Source organism: Nycticebus coucang, chromosome 7, assembly GCF_027406575.1.
Source record: "Nycticebus coucang isolate mNycCou1 chromosome 7, mNycCou1.pri, whole genome shotgun sequence".
NCBI classification, from domain to species: Eukaryota; Metazoa; Chordata; class Mammalia; order Primates; family Lorisidae; genus Nycticebus; species Nycticebus coucang.
Genome location: NC_069786.1, coordinates 117,090,433 through 117,105,412, shown reverse-complemented (window position 1 = coordinate 117,105,412; position 14,980 = coordinate 117,090,433). Strand labels below are relative to the sequence as shown.

The 14,980-nt window shown below is 43.9% G+C and overlaps 1 pseudogene; it reads left to right on the top strand.

The window, feature by feature from the left end:
• The first annotated feature begins 3,663 nt into the window (after nucleotides 1-3,663).
• On the top strand, nucleotides 3,664-3,814 carry LOC128591116 (uncharacterized; annotated as a pseudogene).
• The last annotated feature ends 11,166 nt before the right edge of the window (nucleotides 3,815-14,980 follow it).

Sequence of the window (14,980 nt, the reverse complement as noted above, 5' to 3'; positions counted from 1 at the left end):
TCAAGTAAGGGGGTCCAGCTTTCACTACCCCAAGTAAGGAAAAGGTAAACAAACAAACAAGTGGATTGTAAAACACAAATGAAGGAGCAATCTGTAGAGGAGGGAAAAGGGAAGGAGATTCCGGCACAGCGCAAACATCTCCCCATAGTAGTCACTGCTGTTATCAAGCTGAGGAGTTATTTCTGCACCTGCAGGCAGGGGAGCTTGTGTTTCCCTTCCTGGTAAGGAGTATTATCCCTTTTAGAGACAAGAAACGTATGCCTTGTAATTGTGAAGAGATTTATTCAGGGTCATCCCACACCTCGGTGACAAGGCTTTACCCCCATTTCCGCATCCAGACCAGCTAGTGCCAGAGCTGAGGGAACCAGGTTGACTCAAACTGCTGAGAGGCACTCAGAGGTGACAGGCAGAGACTTCAAGTTGGATGCCTTCAAATTTTGAGCTTCAGGAACAGAATAAGTGCACAGGTGTTTTACATTTTGATGAAAAATTATAACACCCCCGACTTGATTCAGCTAATCTTTAGCACTGTCCTGTGGAACAGTGAAGAAGGAAGACTGGGAGATCCCAGTGGCAGCTCTGGAGAACCAGAGGGAGTGGGAGAGAAAAGGCCCCTACACTGGCTGCGTGGGGGAAGCAGGTGAATCTCCCTTTTTATCTCTGTATCTAGAAGCTGGGCTAGAGGAGAAGGTCTGTGCCTGTCCCGCCCATCCAGGAGCCTACCAGGGGAGTTCCATGAACACCCATCTAATATCCCTCCTCCTTCCTAAAAGGTTCCCAGTTCTTTCTACTTCCAGCCTAAGGAAGAAATACTGAGCACAGCTTTCCTAGCTTCTGCTCTTATGAGTTAGAAATGACTACAACAGTCCATATCTTCCTTACTGAACAGTCTGTGGCCCTTAAATCTTTCTAATCAAACATGAACACCCCTCTTTTATATGAGATACATGGTTTAATCCTTCCAACTGGTAAAATAGAGACTCTCGTGTGTGCCATGCTGCCCAAGGTCATTCTCAGCCCCTTCCTTCTTGCTGGCAGATGCCTGAGTATCTCCAGACATCTGTAGCAACCCTTCCTTCCTCCCCTGTGTTTGCAGCCAAAGATGCCCCTCTTCTATCCCAAGGGTAAATATTAAATGCTGAAAATTTATAAAATAAATTAAATATTATTTATTCAGATCATTTAAGTTGATGATATTGATTCTATTCACTTGCCAGTGACAGATCTAGGCCCAGCATGTGCCATAACCATGAGCCATGAGATACAAGGAAAGGGCTGTTTGGGTCATTAGGAAAGTGTGCAGTGTTCTGAACGGGTGACACAAGCCAGGGATTCTGCCCTGTTCCCGCATTTGAATGTGAGCAATGCTTGGAGCTGTGGAGGCCACAAGTAAAACCAATCATGTAGATGAAGGCTAGCAACAAGAGCCTGCCATCCCTACAGCCTGCCATCCCTGAGTAGGGATGGCACTTTTATCTAAATGTCCTGACACTTGCAAAAATTCTCCTAATGTACTCCCTTGTTTTTTCTTTAGGAACAGAATCTCAATTTTGATTGGGTGACCTATACCCCTACTAGACTATGTGATTAGCTAACCTAGTGGTGATAGTTCCATTTCCTTACCAGGAATAGTTCTAGGGTGAAATGTTACCCAAATCTGGCATTGAAATGAAAGTAGAGGTCTACTGGGAGATTCTAGGAAAGATTTCTCACTTAGGAGGAAAAAAAAAGCAAGAGAGATTTTTCTTTCCCATCTGAATGTCCTCATGCTTGGATGTCACACACATGGATCTGTAGCAGCCATCTTGCCACCATGAGGTACACTGGTCTGAGGACCAAGTTAATGTGCTGAGGTTGGTGAATCCTTATTGTTAAAAGGGATTTCCATTTGGGTTTTCAATTGCATGGCCATGTAATGGTGGGCTTTAGCTTTATAGTTTGGGGGACATATTAGTTGTGATTTATTCAGTCATTTGCCCCCATACACGTCTGAGTGGGAGAGGAAGTGGCAGTATAGTAGCCAGATATGAGGAACTTACGTCCTATTCCTGTCCTATCAAGGCCATAGGAGCAGCGGGTGCCAATTGAGCATGTACTATCAATATTTATGGCAATTACAAATGACTGTGGAGCTTCTGAGTTTTTATTATGACTTCCGTTTTATTTTTAATTGAATCATCACTAAATTTTTTATAAGGAAGAGGAAAAGCAAGGACAGATTAAGAAAACCTGTAAAATGCATTACATCTTTAAAAGATGGATTTCATTACTCACAAGCTTATAAAATGCTTTCGTGAATATCAAATCTCTTCACATTCCTCCCCTACCAAAAAAACAAAAGAAAAGAAGAAAAAGGAAATGGTGTGCTTCTATTGGCTTGATTTTTTTTTTTCATGAAATAGTTTGAATTTTATAAAAACCTGAGCGAATTCATTGGCTTGTATATTATGGGTGACCATGTAGGGTGAGTGTTGGGGCAGAACCACTGTCCCAGCCTGGGGTCAAGTGACCAATCCAACCTTGGCTGTTTCCTACTGGGTTCCTGCTGGAAGGACCAAATGCTTCCAGCCTGTGCAGTCAAACACAAAGTTGAGGAAATTATCATTTTAATTAACAAAAGCTTGAGTGGCTGCCATTGATCAACAGAAACAATTATGCCAGATAGATATAATCAGCTCAGCAAGAAATGTACTTTCTGATCCTTTATCTTCTTTTCTAAACAGACAAAAATATCCCTTCACACAACAGTTTGATCATCACTTGGACTAGATTGACTAATGTGGTTTGAGCCTATCATAAAACAATCAAGAGGCTTGTATAGGAAGACCTCAGGTCATAAAAGGGACTACAATATAGAAAAAAATAGACATACATGTTTGTGTCAAACTGCCTTAAAAGCCAGAAAGTTTATCCTTTTGAGAGACAGAGAGAAAATATAGTAGAATTCAAAGAGCATTTGTCTAGGACCAAAAGAACGGCTGTGATTCTGATCATATCAGTGAGCAGTGATAGGTCTTTGGCGAGTCACTTTACCTCTTTACCTCATGGCCCAGCCTTGTGTCCTCCAAAAAGGTATGTTCTAATTCCTGGTAACTAGGAATGCAACCTTATTTGGAAATATGGACTTTGCAGATTTAATGAAGTTAAGGATCTCAAGATCAAACCTTGATTTAGGATAGGTCCTAAGTCCAACGATTGGTGTCCTTATAAAAGAAAGGAGAGACACAGACCCAGAGACAGAGAGGGGAAGACAGAGATCAGAGTGATTTTTCTACAAGCCAAGGAGCACCAAGGATTGCCAATAGCCACCGGAAACTAACAGAGAGAGAAGGAACAGATTTTCCATCAGCGCCTCTAGAAGGAGCCTGCCCTGCCGACGCGTCAATTTCAGACTCCTAACCTCCAGAACTAGGAGAGAATAAATTTCAGTTGTTTTCAGCCATCCAGTTTATGGTACTTTGTTTTGGAGCCCTAGGAAACTAATACAGATTTCCCCGTTCCGAGACCACAGCTGAGGGCATTGGTTTGACTAGAGTTAGCTCTCTTCATTCTGTGAGTTTAGGTGGAGTTACAGGGACATTAAGGATACATAAAAAATAAGGACATTTGAATTCCTTATTTCGGAATTAGAGTGAGAAATGATGCTCAAAATCTCAAATTCTCATCACTTCTCGGCCTTTTGGCTAAGATCAAGGGTAGTATCTGTTCTTATCAGTTCAAAATCTCAGATTCTTCTCTTTTTTCATCTGGCAAGAACATTAGAACACTCAAGAATGAGCTGTTTTTTAAAAAAAAAAAAAAGGCTCAGCCTGTCAAAAATAAAAGTGATATAAATCAAAGAGGAAGATCTGTAATTCGACCAGGACAATTTACACTGTGATGAGATTACACCTCATCTGTGGCATGGGGAGAATAAAGAAAGCAAAAAGGATGAGTATTTCAGCAAGACTGTTTTGTCTTTCAAAGTTTCTCCTAAAACGTAAAGCTTATAACTCAAGAATGAATCTTGTATTCAAGTTAATGGACAGCTAGAAGCAAATATGTCAGGGCATTCATTCCTCCATCCATTTACTCATTGGTTCAACAAGTATACACTGAGCATTCATCATGTGCCAGGAGCTGAGCTGGAGACCAGGGATGTACTGGGGACCAGAGCCTGATGGAGTCAGAATCCAGAGAGGTGGGGGAAGTAAGGGAAGGCAGAAAATAATCAAGTAAACCAAAAAATATATGATTGCAAATTGTGATCAGTTCTATAAAGTAAATAGTGCAGGGTCAGACTTGACATAGGGGCATCTCGGGAACGGGAGGCCTCTGCACAGATGGTGTATTTAAGCTTGTATTAAGGTCTGAAGATGCAAAGGAGCCACCCAGGCAAAGAGCAAGGTGGAGGGAGGGGGAAATTCTAGGCAAAGGGAGCCCCAAGTAAAAGCCCAATGTGGGAGAAAGAAGCCAGGGTGTCCAAAGAACTGAAAGGGAGTGGCTCAGGTGGGGCTCAGGGAAGACAGGTTCAAAATGATCCTGGGGAAGTAAACAGATCTTGCAGGACCTGAAAGACCATGATAATTATGTCTGGGGTTTTTTAGTTAAGTGTGCAATGGGAAGCTGCTAAAATGCTTTTAGCAATTTATGTTTAAAATAAACAAACAACATACCCTGGAGGCTGTTTAAAGAATAGATTGGAAAGAATCAGGAATAAGTAGGGACATACTGGGCCCCAGCTATAATCTGTGGGAGAAGTGACAGGGTCTGGACAAGTTGGTCACAATGCAGAAGGAAAGCAGGGGATGGGTTCAGAGGCATCTAGGAATAGTTTGCTTCAATCCACTGTGCGGTCATTTATGGAGGGCCAGTCAGACTGCCCTCTGGGTAAAATCACCAGAGAGAGATATCCAAGCCATTAGCACTTGATATGCTTTTAATCCAAATAGGAAGGAAAGAAAATATTTGCACATGCCCACACTTGGAATATGAACTTAGCTCCATTCTGGAATTTCAAAGAAAACCCAAATTATTGCCTTTGGCTGTTGAGATTATTGCCCCATTTCAGAGACCTGGGTTTAATAGTTACCAAAGAGGCCAGGGCAAATTTAATCAGCATTTTAAAACCAAGGGTGGTAACGCTGCCCTTCCAGGACATTCCAAGAATCAGCACCAGATTTGAGGGTATAGGAACCGGGGAATGGAAGGAACGATAGCAGAAATAGGGTGCTCTGAGGACATCTCAGGAGTGCCTTAGCATTCGTGAAGAACTCTGACCAAGGAGAGTCCAGCTCTAGGTAGCGTCAAGTGCAGACCTCTGACCCTGTTAGAAGTTGCAAGAGACAACAAAGTGAAGAGGAGTCTCAACACCAACAGAGCAGCCACCCTGGGCTGGTGCTGCCCTGTGGTGGTGAATTCCCCATCTCCAGGTGTATTCAGACAGATGGGGAAATACTAGAAACTGCCTAACAGGAATTTATATAGGATTCATATATCTACTGTGGGCTAGATGGTCTCTAAAGGCCTGTTAATCTTTTGGCAGCTGTTTGTGGGCGTAATCCCAGGGGACAGTGGCTGGAAGAAGATCCATTCCTCCAAAATATTCCTCAGCCTTTTGAAAGAAGATCGTCCACGACTAAATTTTTTCTTTGTTCTGAGCAGTGTACCAACTGCTGCTACAGACCCCATCATAAACAAAGCTTCTGCCAAAGAACTTGGCAATACCTTGGCCTCTTGATCATTCCTTTCAGCTGATTCCACTGCCGAGTGGAAATGGGACTCTCACTCTCTGGTGTCTGCACAGCTGCCCCACTAACCTTGCCACACAAATAACCACATCACAAACTTGTCATGTCACAAAATGCCATTCTCCAAATGATGCTAAGTTGGGCCGTGTTCCTAGTGCACATGTGAAGCATCATTAAATATCATGACAGGATGTGAGCAAAACATCAGGAGCCTTTGGGGATCAAAGCGGGCCAACACAGTTGAAAAGCAGCTCTTTAAAAGGGAGGTGGGAGCAGGAAGTTTCCCTTTGTTAAACAGCAGCCCTAATGACTTCTCCCTACTTTCCTCATAAAGGCTTCCTAATTATGTCACATGTGTCTGCACCTCACATTGAAGGCCCCTTTGGCGTCTGGGTCCCCTACTGTCAACCATGCAGCCCTTGGGGTCATAAAAGCCAGGATCGTATGCTGCTGGAGAACTGGTTTTAGTTGGGTTTTCTGACTTTGGACTTAGGAACAAACTTTCATTATATTTTAGCAGAGAAATTAGGAAATGAAGAGTAACAATCCTTCCTCCAGTGAATTTCTGCTTGCTTCACCTTCTCAGTCTTGTGGGGCCATCACACTGATATTCAAGATTAAAGGTGGCACCTCATTTCCAGACAGAGAGCTCCAGGGACCCAAACTGTATCTCAGCAGTGGGCAGACAGCGCATGCGATTGTTCAGCCCGGCTCGTATCAAGACGGCAGTCTCACAGGTCCCACAGAAGTCCCTGAAGGCAACCGCCATGGCCAGACCAGCCACACCACGTCCTCAGTGACCCCTCTTCCAGGTGCCTGAGGGAAGGTACTGTCTGGACCATTCATTTTGATACTTAATCAGACATATCTTAATCAGATCAAAGATATGTCTGATTATCTATTCTTGCATGCATCTCTCCCCATATCAGTCTAAAGCCCCTTGTGAGGGTCGGGTTGGATCTGGGTTTGATACGGTTTGATACACCTCTGTTGGCTCCAATAGGGGGTTATGCAAATAGCAGATAATAAATGGATAGATGGAGAGAGGGTTGGTTGGACAGAGGGATGAAAACAGGGAATGCCATGCTCCAAATCATTAATCGCCATTTTAAGACGTGAATCCCCAGCCTCCCAAGTGGGTTGTGTGGTTGCTTTGATCACATCTGTCATATCTGAACCTTAGTTCAGGGGTTCCCTCGCCTTAGGTTAATTTCTATCACAGGAAACTTTTCTCTCTAGTACCCTAGGACTGCACACCGCAGCAATTCATGAATATTCCAACATTATAAATCTGAACTCTGGCCTTTAGAAAAGACATGAAAAACCTCCCTGGTAGAAATTTTTTTAACTCTTCTGCAGCTATTTCTTTAGGTCCCCTTTGTGGCCCATTACTGCCCAAGGTTTGCCTCCCTGGCCTCGGGGACAGTGCTCTGCGAGGGGCAGTGTCATGTGGTGGGCATCACCCCCCGGAGTCAGAGACATCTGAGTTTGAAAACTTACTCTGCCACTTCCTAATTGTGGAGCTGTAGCTGGAACACGTGACAACCTCTCCGAGCCTCAGTTTCCTCCTCTGCAATTTCCCTTCCTCACTCTGCTGTTGTGAATCCTTAAGGAGACAGTACACGTTCGGTCTAGCCTGCAGCAATCTGCTCAAGCAGCGGCCACCATTATCACTGTTCCCTGGTGGCATGGCTGGTTCTGCAGGATTCAGTGACCAAAGTGGGTACCAGCCTACAAAACATGCACCCAAAACATAAAAACTTCATACTGAAAACTATCCACGCATATAAACGTGAACAAACACATTAACACAGGTCCCCTAGCAAGCTTCGGATTCTTTTGGAAAATGTTAAAAAAGTGCCCAGATGCAGGGTGTTATCAGGGTTTCACTGAAAGCTGAAAATAGTTCTGATTTACAACACCTTCATTGCAAAAACAAAACACCATCATGAGCGCTGCCATTTATTTCACTTTGAGAAAGGTGAGCAAGCCCTATTCCATTCCTCCCCGGCAACGAGGCAACCACTTCCCTCTGTGGGAAGCGAGAAGGGAAGATACAACCAGACACTGCAGGTTACTATTGCTCCTGATTCTGCCTCAGTTTTCTCATCTGTGAAATGGGACCGAGAACTATACTTAGTTCTCACATCGTTTAAAACAAGGGTGGTTCCTGGCGCAAAGAAGGCCTTCAACTCATGTTTATTGAACTGTTTCCCATCTCAGGCAACTGACGGCATATTCTCTGGTGTCATATAGAATTTTAAAACTTCAGTTTGTTTTGACATTTGAAGAGATGTCAGAACTCCAGCTTCTTCGGGATAAAGTTCTGGGTAGATTCGTGGAGAGGAAGCTGTAAAACTGAAGAGGCAAAGCACAGCCATATCTGATGCTCGGATTTGCTCCTGCGAAGAAGCTGGCTTATGATTTCGCTTGTTGTGTTTGACAGGTTACCGTTGTTAGGCAATCACAAAGGCGCCCCAGTATGTGGTCCATTTGGGAACAATAAAAGAACTATGAAGGCCAGAACCTTCTCCAAGAAGAAAATTTTTAGTTTCTTCTTTGAAGCCAACATTAGATTATTGGCACTGGAACTAAGGGCTGTCTCAATCTAGAGCTATGTTTCATCTCAAGATGCAAATTCGTCCTGCAAAACATGATAGCTCTTTCACATGGGCACAGCTTGTGCTGGGCTGCTCCAAACCCGCACCCTCAGAGGACTCTGGAGACCCTCCTCCCTGTTGCTGCTCCCTTGGGGGCCCATTGGGCCTCCTCAGTCTACCAACGATGGGGGGCTTTGTTGTCACTGCTTTTTGGGAAGCCTGATCAAATTCTGGCCTCCAGCTATGCACTTACTGCCATCTAAGTCAGCATAGACCTCTGTTAACCCAACTTCTCTCCCAGTATGAGAAATCCTTCGGCTATCACTCCATGGGATGGTCCCACCATCACCAAAGGAACTTGTGTCTTGACAGGGAGCTCAGTCCTTTGCAACCAAGACTATTCTCTCCTTGGGCAGCTCTGACTAGAAACTATTTTTATGCTGAAGTGAAATATGCCACCCTATTTCCTACTTATTGGTCTGAGTTCTGCCCAATACTAAGAATGCAATAAATTCATATCTCAGACGATCAAAGGATAATGACTTTACACGAACCCCTATTGTTTCAATTTGAGTTTAAAAACCAAGTTGTAAAAGCCATATACACATAGCTCTCCTTCTGCCCTTCCCTTCCTTTTCCTTCTCCAAAAAACAGTTACTAGCTTCCTTCCTTGCTTCCTCTCCCTGCCTCCCTCTGTCCCTTCTTTTTCTTATTTTTTCTGTCCTTTTTCATCACAACAGCAGTAGGCAAGCCCAAATGGGATGGGAGCCCTGGGGGAGGCTGTCAGAGTCACGCACAAGAAAGTCAGAGAACTGGGAGATTAACCACATAGAGTGGGCTGAGAGAACAGGAGCCAGGTTTCTTACCGTCAAAAAGGGAGCTACAAATATAGCAAGGAAGAGAACTAGAAAGATGATGGGCTGGAGTTGGAAGCACCAATATGAACTCATGGTTTTTAATATAGAGAAACGGATTATCTCTATATCATGTGAAATAAATATAGATGTCAATTTTGGTATGTTATACAACACTGTAGTTCCTTACCTCTCCCCACTGGCAGTGCCTAGGAGCAGTAACATCCCACGAGCAATGAGCACATCTGCCGCCCAAACTTTAGTTTCTAAATGTAACTCTCCACTAAAAGGAGCCAGGGCTTCTTGGAGAAATAGTTGATTCCAGAGAGAGAGAGCAGGGAAAGTGGAAGATGACCCTGGAACATCATGAGCAGCCAAAACGTAAGGAAGTGCTTAAGGAATGATGGAGACACGTCAAAAGGAGAAAGAAGCCAGCTTGGATGGGCTCCCCCCTGCCGAATCTGGAAAAATTAGAGCATCACCATAAACTGCAAGAGTAACAGATCGTAGCCAGTGCATAAAGGAAAAACCTATAAATCTATACACAGATATTAAATTTTTAAGTGACTAGGGAGAAGGAAAGCTTTTCCTTGCAGGAAAAAGGCAACTACTAAATGCAAAAGGGATCGTGGCGTTAGAAATTCACCAGTTGACAACAACCGTAGGAACAATGAACTCCATTAAGAAACATCCAACAACTAGTGGTTGAAGGCGGAGTGAGGGATGGGATTTTACCCAATATCAAATACCTCCCCACAAAACGTTCGTTAAATACCCAGGTAAGATAACTTTCTAGTGAAGAAATCTGCAGACACCATCTTAATCAAAGGATCAAGGTTAATACCACCAGCGACAGGACAAATAGACAAGCTGTACCTACCACCCAATAGATTTCAATGAAAAAAAGGCAGCATTTGTGACATTCTGGCTCAAAATACATAACCTGGGTCTAAGCAAGAAGAACCAATAGAGCAATACAAATTGATGGAAGCTCAACAAAATAACTATCCTGTATACTTCAAAATTTCCAAAGTCACGAAAGTCAAAGAAAAATGAAAGAACAAATCCAGGTTGAAAGAGACTAGAGGCACATGACCACAGAGCACCACATGTGACCCTGGAGAGGATCCATTGCAATAGAGGATCCATTACTGGGACACATATCAAACTTCAATGGGCCTTCAGGAGTTCTTTGTATTACTATTACAAATTTCTGCAGGTTTAAAACAGTGTGAAAATAAAATATTTTTTTAAATTCATAGATAATAATCTCGAGTTTTTTGAAGGTTCCCCTTTAAGAAAATTCTCTCTACCTAATGATACCTAAAATTCCATCAATCTGATTTCTACCCACTCCCATCCTCCAGCTTTCTGAAGCTGAAAGTTCTGATCTTTGTTAAGTGTAAGTATCCCTGTGAGAGATAACACTTTAAGCCAACACACATTTTCAATAATATTTTCCAAAGCAGTTTGCAGTATGATAGATCCTTGAGATATTCATCCATTGGTATTAAGGAAAAGGAATTTTGTGGTTAAGCAAATTTGGAAAACATTGAGTTATGCAAAATTTCTGGACTGCAGGACTCCTGGAGCCTTTATGGAGTTGATGTGTATTTTAAATTGACCCGAGGGGAAATAGCATTTGGAGTTCCCTGATCATTGAATCGTAGGTTCCAAAACACATTTTGGAAAATGTTGGCTGATGGTTTTCAATCAGAAGGCAAAAAAAGCATCAGGAGTGTAAAGGTGTAAGGTGGCCTGGGTTCAAATTCTGGCTGCCCCACTCAGTAATTGGGTGACTTTGGGCAAGTCTGTTAAATTCTCTGTACCTCAGTTTTCTCCTCTAGAAAATGGAGGCACTAACCCTTGTCACCTTGGTGTTGTGGGGATACGTAGACATGATAAAATTAAAAGACGTAGACATAGAAATTAAAAGCCTGGCACAGTGCTTGGTGCATGGAGGAACTCAGTGCAGTTTGCACAGCATATTACTATTACTCCTTCCTTGGAGCCTCTGGACTGGAACAGAGCCTACATAGGTGGGGATAGTAAAGGATGCCACCAAGGTCAGGAGAGGACAGAATGGGCAAGAACTAAGAAGTTGAGGCACTCAAACTCCCCGAAATGTCCCAACTTTGATAGTGTGGTTATCTGAGCTCTCTCACCACACATCCATCTAGATACCCCCAGAAGGCTCACTGTGCTGCAGAGGCAAAGACTCGGACAAGGCCAGCCTGCTCCATCATTCCCCCAAACCAGGGCACCCACTCCCCCACCCAGGAAAGGACAGTACAAGAAAACACTCTGCCCTTTGCAAATAACTGTTGCTACGTTCCCCTCTGTAAATATAGACAGCGGGCCACAGTGTTAGTGCCCCATCACTGCTTCTACCCCTTAGCCATTCCCTCCTTTGCCACAGAGAAGAAGAAGGGATTTGGAGAGTGTGGCTGCCTGCCAAATGAGTGACCCAAGCTGTGCCCCCATGCCCCAGAGTCCCCACAGAGGAGCTGACCTCAGGGGGCTGTCAGCTCACCACAGACAGGCTTCACCAGCGCTTCAGAAAATGAAAAGCTTTATTAAACTTTCAAGTCCAGAACAGATGTGTCCAGACATAAATATTCAAAAGAGCCCATCTGTTAGGTAAATCGCCTTTCGATGTAGTAACGGAGGGACCGTACGTTAGCGAGACCCCGTGGCTGATGGAGCCCCAGAGTGCAGGACATCCTGTGAGCAGATGCTGCCAGCAGTCAAAAGAAAAGACACCTGAGTAAAAAAGAAAACCCCAGGCAAGACCACTGCCACGGGAATGTCACTGCCACGAGAATGTCAGCACTACACCAATCAGGGCCTCTGCAGGCCCAGGAGTCCCCAGAGGGCTGATGCCAAGGATGGGACTGCCAAAGGAGTGAATAGGCAGGGGAGAGCAAGAAGAAGAAACCACATCTCCCACAAATACCCTCGACATTGAGGTTCTCCCTGGACTACTGCAATATGCCTATTCTCCCCTAGACAGGCAGTGCCTTAGGCAAGGCACTTCAGCACTCCAAGCCTGGGTTTCCTCTTTTGAAAAATTCAATTGCTGGATACTCACTTTATGCAATAGACTCCAATGAGCATTGCAGAGTGGAAATAATAGCAAAAAATAATGAATAGGCTTGGCACCCGTAGCACAGTGGTTTCAGCACTGGCCACATACACCGAAGCTGGCAGGTTCGATGACAACCGCAACAGAAAAACAGCCGGGCGTTGTGGCAGGCACCTGGAGTCCCAGCTACTCGGGAGGCTGAGGCAAGAGAATCGCTTAAGCCCAAAAGTTGGAGGTTGCTGTGAGCTGTGACTCCACAGCACTAGAGGAGGATCCATCACTGGGACACAAATAAAACTTCAATGGGGCTTCAGAAGTTCTTTTGTACTATTACAAAGACATAGTGAGACTCTGTCTCAAAAAAAAAATAATAATAATGATGAATAGGCTATGCTACAGAGCCTTATTATGTGCCAGGTACTATCTCATTTAATATTCCTGGCAATCCTCAAAAGGAGATACTTTTCTTATTCCCATTTTACAGATGAGAAAATTGAGGCACAGAGAAAAGGAGTGATTTTCCCAAGAGTAAAACTTGTACAAGGCTAGTAAGTGCTGGATCAGGCTTACCACCACCTGCAGCACCGTCTCTCTGCCCCTTTGCTAGGCCACAGTCTCCCCAACAGGCTCAAGTTCTGCCTTCCCAAGTCCTAAAACAACACCCTGACTCAGCAAGCTCCCTTCCTCCTTAGAAATCTTCCAGCAGTTATTAGGTGCCCCAGACTTTGCACTCGTTTCCAGACTCATGGAGTTAGTTAACTAACTAGTAAGCTGCTCACCAGGAGCATCATGCCTTAGACCAGTGATTTTTTTTAACCAGCATGCCATGAGAAGATTATAGGTGTGCCGCAAAAATTTTTAAAGACTATTAATTAAATTATTTTCAAAAGAATTTCAAAGCACTGTAAGTATATTCTTGTTTTTACTCTTGTTTTGTTGAACAGCATAATTTAAGTGTGCCGGGGTAGTTTAACTGGTTGAAAAACACTGCCTTAGATACTAATATATCCAAGAGCCCAGCATGGACTCAGCTCCGCACTCACAGCACACAGTCACTCCCCACTCTTCTCACCCTCCTGGAACACACTAAGCATCATTATAATAATTATAAGCATCATCATCATAAAAATTTCTATGTGTGTCAAGGATGATTTTTCTTTATAAATTATAAAATTCCAACCAAAACAGCTTTAACCCAAAAAATTTAAAAGGGAATGTATTGGCTCAAGTAACTGAGACATTTTCTTTTTTTTCTTCTTCATTTTTTTTTTATTGTTAAATCATAGCTGTGTACATTAGTGCAATTGCCTGTACCCATTCTAAGATGCACCAAAAATGTGGCCCCACCCATTACCCTCCCTCCACCAAAACCTCCCCCCTCCCTTCCCTTTCTTTGGCCCTTTCCCCATAGTCTTGTGCTATAGTTGGGTTATAGCCTTCATGTGAAAGCTATAATTTAGCTTCATAGTAGGGCTGAGTACATTGGATACTTTTTCTTCCATTCCTGAGATACTTTGCTAAGAAGAATATGTTCCAGCTCCATCCATGTAAACATGAAAGAGGTAAAGGTAACTGAGACATTTTCTGAAAAGCCTTGGGGTAGACCCAGGACAGCTGGATCCGGATGCTCTGACAGAATCCATCTCCTTCCGGGCCTTTAGAATGTCATGGCAAGATGCTTCAAGCTCACTTCCCACCAATCCCGCAACCCCTGCAGAAACAGGGGTCCTCTTCATAGTCCCAGCAGGCTGGGGTGGGGCACATCACTGAGGCAATCGTTTTTTTTTTGAGACGTCCAGGGATTCACCAGCCTCATTGGCCACAACTGGGACATAATACCTACCCCTATGTCCCACCAGGAGGGAGCCCAGAGAACAGCCCACAAATGTTGACTGACAGTGGCAGAGGTGTTTCCTCAGAGGAAATTCTGAGTACTCTTACTAGGAAAAGGGTGAATGAGCACTGAGCAGACAGACACCACATCAACAACCAAAACGAACAACTGTTTGACGAGGGCTTACCATGTGCCAGGATTGGGCTAATAATTTCTACAACTGAAGATTAAAGTTTATTTATGTCTATATCAGGGGTCCTCAAACTTTTTAAACAGGGGGCCAGTTCGCTGTCTCTCAGACCGTTGGAGGGCCGGACAATAGTTTAAAAAAAAAAAAACTATGAACAAATTCCTATGCACACTGCACATATCTTATTTTGAAGTAAAAATACAAAAGGGGAACACATACAATCACACCTCTTCATGTGGCCCGCGGGCCACAGTTTGAGGACCTCTGAATTATATATCGATATACACACACAGGGGGATGCCAAAAATGTATACACATTTTAATAAAGAAAAGCTGTTGGCAGGCGTGGTGGCTCACATCTATAATCCTAGCACTCTGGGAGCCCAGGGCAGGTGGATCGCCTGAGCTCAGGAGTTCAAGACCAGCCTGAGCAAGAATGAGACCCTGTCTCTACTAAAAGTAGAAAAACTACTCGGGTGTTGTGGTGGGAGCCTGTAGTTCCAGCTACTCAGGAGGCTGAGGCGAGAGGATCTCTCGAGCCCAAGAATTTGAAGTTGTTGTGAGCTATAGCCACAGCACTCTACCAAGGGGGACAGGTAAAACTCTGTCTTAAAAGAAAAAGGAAAGGAGAGAGAGGGGTGGGTCCTTGGTGTGTGCCACATCTCCTGGGGGCAAGACATGATTGCAA